Source organism: Schistocerca americana, chromosome 4, assembly GCF_021461395.2.
Source record: "Schistocerca americana isolate TAMUIC-IGC-003095 chromosome 4, iqSchAmer2.1, whole genome shotgun sequence".
Lineage (NCBI taxonomy): Eukaryota > Metazoa > Arthropoda > Insecta > Orthoptera > Acrididae > Schistocerca > Schistocerca americana.
This window is the reverse complement of record NC_060122.1, coordinates 426,813,881-426,821,064: the sequence shown is the minus strand read 5'-3', so window position 1 is coordinate 426,821,064 and position 7,184 is coordinate 426,813,881. Positions and strand designations below refer to the sequence as shown.

General features: G+C 39.6%; 1 protein-coding gene across 1 annotated transcript in view; it reads right to left on the bottom strand.

Annotated features, from left to right (window-relative positions):
• Positions 1-6,436: 6,436 nt before the first annotated feature.
• LOC124614040 overlaps positions 6,437-7,184 on the bottom strand; it is a 422,676-nt gene continuing 421,928 nt past the window's right edge. The window contains exon 7 of the mRNA XM_047142870.1: positions 6,437-6,762. The gene's annotated coding sequence lies outside the window, so the exon portion shown is untranslated. The remainder of the gene's footprint in view (positions 6,763-7,184) is intronic.

Genomic DNA, 7,184 nt, shown 5'->3' with positions numbered 1-7,184 from the left:
GTATCCATATTTCTACATTTTCTAACTACTGCCATATCCAAGAGTTTATAGTTTTTCTCATCTTCTAGGACGTTATCTTCTGCGCTTCCCTTCTGAATTGATTGTGACACGCGTAGTGTATGGATATTGGATTTTGGAACTTTCAGATTACTGTGACACTGCCAGGCCTTCACATATTACTCTTGTTCTTTTAATATGCAAGAAGAGACTTATTTTCAATTATTGTGTTCCATATAAACTCCCATTAGAGCCATTAGAGAAGTTAGTTTGTGTGTGTTACAATAAATCAGACTAAGAACAGCCGACCAGTTGCAAAGGATAAAGCAATCTTTACCTAGGTTTCAATAGATATAAATCTATCTTCTTCAGAAGATGCAGTATTATAACAACATGAAGTGATATGTCCTTATCGTTTAGGCAAACATCTGCATAGTTACATTAATCATATAAAATATAGCCCTGACAACAGGGTTTGTCAAACAAATAAAATAGCTACATAGGAGTTGCAGAGCGCCTAAGCTTTATCCTTTGCAACTGGTCGGCTGTTCTTAGTCTGATTTACGTGGAACCATTGCTGTAGCGCAGCTATGTTTTAAGTACTGTTACAATAAACTTCGTACTGATTTCTACCTGAGTATTTTTCCTGTACTGCCCTTGGTGGAAACATCACTTTAAATGCTGAAAAATGTGAAATTATGCACTTCAAAAAACGCCAAACAATAGTACTGTGCAACTGCAATATCAGTGAGTCACTTCCAGGAAACAATTAGTGCGGATATTTGATGAAAAGATCAGATCAGAGAGGCTCATTTGCAGGTACGCAAGTGGCAAAATTCAGTTCATGAATAGTATACTGTGTTTACGAAACATCCGTGCGACCCATACATAAGCAGCATATGTTTTGGATCCATATCGAATAGGATTCATAAGGGATAATGAAAGTATGCAAAGAAGGTCATCATAAATCGTCACATCTTTAATCGACTCATGGGAAAAATGCTGAAAAACCTGAACTGTCAGACGCTTGAAGATAGCTTCAAGACGTCCCGAGAGAGCCTACTTAAAAGTTCCAAACACAAGTATTAAGTGCTGAAACTAGAAACATACTAGAGACACTGATGTATCACTCAGATGAGACAGTGAAGGCACGATCAGAGAGATTACAGCGTGCATAAAGGCATTTTAGCCATCACTCTTCCCGCATCCATACTCGATTGGAAAGTGTTACAGTGCGAAGTGCCGTCTGCTGTGCAGTTCACAGTAGTGCTGGGAGCGGATGTAGGTGTTATTATACAGTTCCTGCTTGTAAGTCGGTTATGAGGGGAGAAGTGAGGAATTGTTCGAATTATCTGCAACAACGCCTACTTCTCCTTCAGTCTTCTCCCTGCTAAACTTGTCCTTTGGCTAATAACTTTACTATCGTGTATCCTCTTTCTGTCACTAAATAATGGACTGTCTCAACTATATTGGATGTTTGCAAGCGTTTGCATTAAATGTTTAAGGACGATAGCTCAGGTCACGGGGAACAACTTTTGTTACAGACAAAATGTTCGCTGACACTACGGAGCGATGATAGGCATCCTTTTGTGTTGGTTACGCCCCTGAGAAGCGACAAGGCGTTGGTAGACCTACTCTGAAGCGTGCATATGTCTTCTGTGTTGTTCATCAGTCATCATCTGCCCCGTACGAAAGGAAGTGATCCAGCACAACTATAATTCCTAATTCGCTTCTAAAATACCTTTCCCCGCTTACACATACTCGTTGTTAAGGTTTTCTTGAAAATCACTCTACAATTTGCTATGATAGCTGCATGTTGCGTACCCAGGTAATACACCCTGCTACCCGTAGTTCGGCTTAATCGCATCAACCCAGGGCCATCGAATACCAAAAGGACGCCTACCATCGCCGGGAAGACACAGCGAACATTTTTCCTCTTAACAAAAGTTATTCCTCATGATTGCATCTAATCACATCTATATACTTTGAAACGCCCTATTGGGGCTGTTGATATATAAATATATAGTCTTTTTCCCAAAAGATATCGATATATACAGTCGACATTTATCCCCCTGTATATTGACACCATAATGGCAACATCGAGTACCGACTTTTTTATTTTATATTTTATATTTTTTTCACAATTTTCCGAAATATATTTGAATTAGTTCTTTTTAAATTGTAATAGGATATAATTTTAATTTCACTGTGTGAAGGATTGTTACTACTTCTTGATCGCTCAAGAAGAAGTAAGAATCCTTCACGTCCAATCTTTCTCTCCAACTGTGAGAAGCAATTATACGTGGCACTGGGAATGGCAGCGGAGACATTTGAGGGGAAATGCTGACGTAATCGGCGTTCGGCGCTACCAAAAGAAAATGCAACGTTTAGCTTCGCCACGCAATTTTAACACTACAACTGCTAGGTCACTGCCTTTTACAGAAATGAAAAAAAAAAACAGGGAAATAACATGAAGTGTTCTGGACAAATACGATATGTGACGAAACCGAACGATGGACCCATCAGACCCCTTCTATTGTCCCGCTTTCATGCGGTTGCCATCGTTAGCGAAATGGCTATCGCCAAGTTGAACATGCAGCGTTTTCCTTTCAATCCTTACTGTAAGGGGGATAGATAGGATGCTAACTTGTTGATTTACAGAATATTTAATAATAAAACAAATATTTATACAGCTGTAAGACTGCAGGTACGTTGATATCTTTTTCCGTCAATATATCGACATATCGATCATTTCTATCGACATGTCGAGAGCTCATAGGGTTCTTTTTTAAATATCTATGTAATGGATTCCCGATATTTTTAAAAATATCGACAGTCCTAGTCTCTATACAGCACAGTTCTCCACTGCACACGTTGGCTGCATTTTCCACATTTTCAGATCCCTTACAGCGTGAATGGGGCACTGATACTGGGTAGAACGCAGTGGTCTATGACGTGCAGTATTATATTAAGGAAGATGAATCCTGGATATCAATCATGTACTTAAACTATTGAATCTATCTATCCTCATTTATCTCTCTCAGGCTTCAGCAGCACACACAACGTGGGCATGTCCCGTATTGCGAGAGAGGTGTCTTTTTGTATGCCTGACGATTCTGGCGCTCGCGAATGCGAATCAATATGGTCTGAGCATTTGATGAAAGAATGTTAATTTTAAGGTGAAAGTATCGATCCTAAGATCAATGGCTAATTCACGTTAAATTGTATAAATGGAACCGTGATGTGAATGTGAGTTAGGCGACATATGGACCTTTTTGTGTGTAAATCTCAATAAATTCGGACTTCATTTAAATTGTGTGCAATTTCAAGGTACCTGTTCATCATTTTTCTTAATGTAAATGTTATTCAGAAATAATAGATGTCTCAACAGGGCATGTGCAAAAAAATGGCTCTGAGCACTATGGGACTCAACTGCTGTGGTCATCAGTCCCCTAGAACTTAGAACTACTTAAACCTAACTAACCTAAGGACATCACACACATCCATGCCCGAGGCAGGATTCGAACCTGCGACCGTAGCAGTCGCACGGTTCCAGACTGCGCGCCTAGAACCGCGAGACCACCGCGGCCGGCTAGGGCATGTGCACCTTGGTCGTAGATCTTCCAGTGCTCTCCTTAAAATTCAAGTCTGATGCCTAACAGTGTGACATCAAACTATTCAGCAACAAACTTGTAATAACTAATACCGGAAGGGTCTTACAGTCTATAGCTCCACATCCCAATCAGATGTAGTTTATGTACATGAAGCCTCTATGTAACTCTCTTGCTAAAAATCTGGATGTTATACAATTCAGTCACTAATGGACAGTCACCAAGCACGATCGCTCTCTGAGTCTATTCAACTAGACGCTACAGTGCAGGTCGTATCGAAATTGTATCAACTCTTTAACGCCTAAATTACGTCAGTGTATCTAATATGTACTGAATATTTAGTGTAGCTACAACTTTTCGTAAGATCTCACCCCTGTTTTTATTACAACAAAAACCGAATATCCTTTCAGTATTGTGAAAGAATGAATCAGTTTCATCTGATGTTCTCTAGCCTTCTATGTTTACTGATTTGTTATAGCTCCAAAACATTACAGCCATTTCTTTTCGAACGATTTTGATGAAGATCTAGAAAACATTTCGTTGCCACACGCAGGTATGAAACTGAAGTCGACTGAGGTAAACTTCTATAAACCCGTGGCGAGGCAATTGCTCCAGAAATTGCACGCCAATGAGTGTCACTCACCAGCTGCAATTCATCCAATTGGTAAGCAGCACACTTTGATGCTAAGGTTTTTATATCTTCATACAGATATGTACTCTGCTCTCGATCCGTGAAGGTAAACGCTGCTCCTCGCAGAAGAACGATCTTCCACTATCACCTAAACGATGGTCGGTGACACACGCCGAGTGATAACAGCAGCATAGGACTTGACAGCACTGATCACGGAGGGCAGGAAATCGTGGAGGTCCGCAATAAAGCAGCCAGCGGGCTGATGGACGGACTCCAGCTCGTGAATCCAAATTTGTAGTACCCGAACTCAGCTGTAGCTCCGATGACTATTAAGTGCAAGCAGTTTCGTGTTAACACAGGGCGTGCTCGTGGCTTATATAATACAAAAGAGAAACACGACATATTATTACAAACCTGTAACTTTGCTTTCCATTTACATGAACTTTTCCTTCCACATGAGACTACGATCGAACGCCATCTATCATTTAACTGACCGTCTACTAAAATATATGAATGACAAGATTTAATTTAAAAGGATTTTTTGTGATTTGTCTAGGACATTTGATTGCGTAAATCGCAATAACTTTTTGGAGCAACATGTATAGTTGGCAAGCGGTTTACTTTCTATTTAACTGATGGGAAGCAAAGATTAGATAACTTATGTCGCTATTAGTATAAATCTTCATCTGGCTACGGACGAATTATTAATGATGTTCCACAGAGATGAATTCCGAGATCAGTTCTATCCTTCCCATGTATAAATGACCTAACATGTTAAAAACATCACAATCCAAGCCCAACTGAGGAGAAACAACACAACCAGCACAAAATGAAAAATTCAAAAGCATTATTGATTGGTTTTCGATATCTGATCTATCACTTAACATAGGAAAAAAAGCTCATTGCATTATGCCTGAGGTAAGATACGTCATCGTTAGTAGCAGTACAGCATGGGGGAAAGGAAACATATAAAAGCGATTATTCATACTTCCTTGGTGGGCATACTGATCAGAACTTGAACTGGAAACGCAATATTAGAAATCTTCTCAAACTGAAGGTCAGCGTCAGCATCACTTGTTCTACGTATAGCTGGTAATTTTTGTGACGAAAGCCTTAGATGATTTGCTTACTTCCAATCACTGGCGTCGTTTGGAACAATATTCTAGGGCTGTTGCCCTTATAATCACGAAGTAGGTATTCGTTGCACATAAACGTGCTGTGTCAATGTCTGGTGTCCATCCTCGAACTTCATGCGGACAAATGTTTTAAAAATGTATCATACTAACCATCTATCTAGATTTGAGCTGTAGCGACGAGAGCGACTGCTGTTATTTTTCTACACAAGAACAAGTGGAACGAGTCAGTCCCTCCCCCCATTTTCCTCGTCCCCACGATTTACAATATAAGGTTTTGAGGGCTGCTGAAGCCTCGTATGACATGACTTCTTATGGAATTTCGTTCATTTTTCCTAGTTCGTGTCTTTTGACGTGTCAGACATTCTATCGATAGACGTTCCATAAATTTCAGCTTCATCGGGCGTCACAGAACTCTAAGACTGTCTTGGGGATTGTCTAAGCAGGCAGGACAATGTACTTTTTTGCTTCAGGTCAGTTGCTTGAGGTGTACATTAGAGTAAATAAATGATACGCAAGTTCAACATGGTTTTTTCCGTAAGAACACAATTTTAAAATCCTATAGGGGAGTTAGTCCAGAAGACACTGCGAACAACCAGAAACGTAGCTCCAGATACAAGCAGCCTCGTTCCGTTTTCGTAACACTTGAATTACAATGGAAAGATTATTTTGCCGTATTTCTGTGCAACTATTTTTCGAGTTTGAACTGTGTTCCTGTGATGTTGCAAAATTCACCGAAATCGGCCACATCAATGGCAGTGGACGAGCTGTTACAAGAGACATTCTTTTGCTCTCCTCCAGAAAATATTGTGTGTGACATCTGCAAAATATGAAATGAGACAGCGTACATGTTAAATCTTTTCAGATGTGGAGATCGCTTTCAAAGTACGTCCCATCTGACTCCGAACACAATTAAAATGCAGGGTCACGCGTATAATGAACAACACGATCATTGTCATTTGACTTCAAGACAACTAATCCCCTTTAGCAATGGCAGAAGTCTAGTTTATTTTAGTCAGCTCTCGTATATCCAATGAGACAATAAGAAACACCGTGCACCTAAGTACACTGAAATGGCTATTTATTTAGAATACATGAATACACAGTTAACACTAGGACTAATAATCACATAATTAAGTACATGGAAACAGATATCTGCAGACAAGGCACAAAATATCGCTGAACTACATTTAGCACAGGGACTGTCTGTTTAGTAAACACGGGTTCGTTCAAAACATTATACACTATAATCATACAAATAACTTAACAACAAAACTAATAATGGCCACAGGGAAAATACGATAACCCTCAGCAACAGCAGCAGCGCCACGTACACTTAACATGGCCGTCCTCTCGTAGCGCTCCCGAGTCCCCACAGCCGCACTCGTCTCTGAAAGTAATACAAGTTGCCCTTTTCTAATAGACGTTATGATACTTTGGAAGGTTGACGGATAATCATGTCAGTGATGGTTCACAGGAAAAATGCGATAGAGTTTCACAAGTCTTCTTTGTATTACTACGATACTTTTGATTCAGTACCCATAATTTTATTAACCTACAGATTTGAAAGACTATAGTTAACGAAGAAGAAAATAAAAACTACAAAATAACCAAAACTGGCAAAGGGCACCTCGATGCCGACATTCTTCACAATGGACGCCGTAGATAAATCTAAATACACAAAAATTAGAAAAATATATGACACAAACAATCAACACATACAAGTATACAAAAGCACTTGATGTAAGTTTCTATTCGAAATTTAGAGAAATGTATAAACTCTGGTCAAGTGATATGACATAACATGAAGAA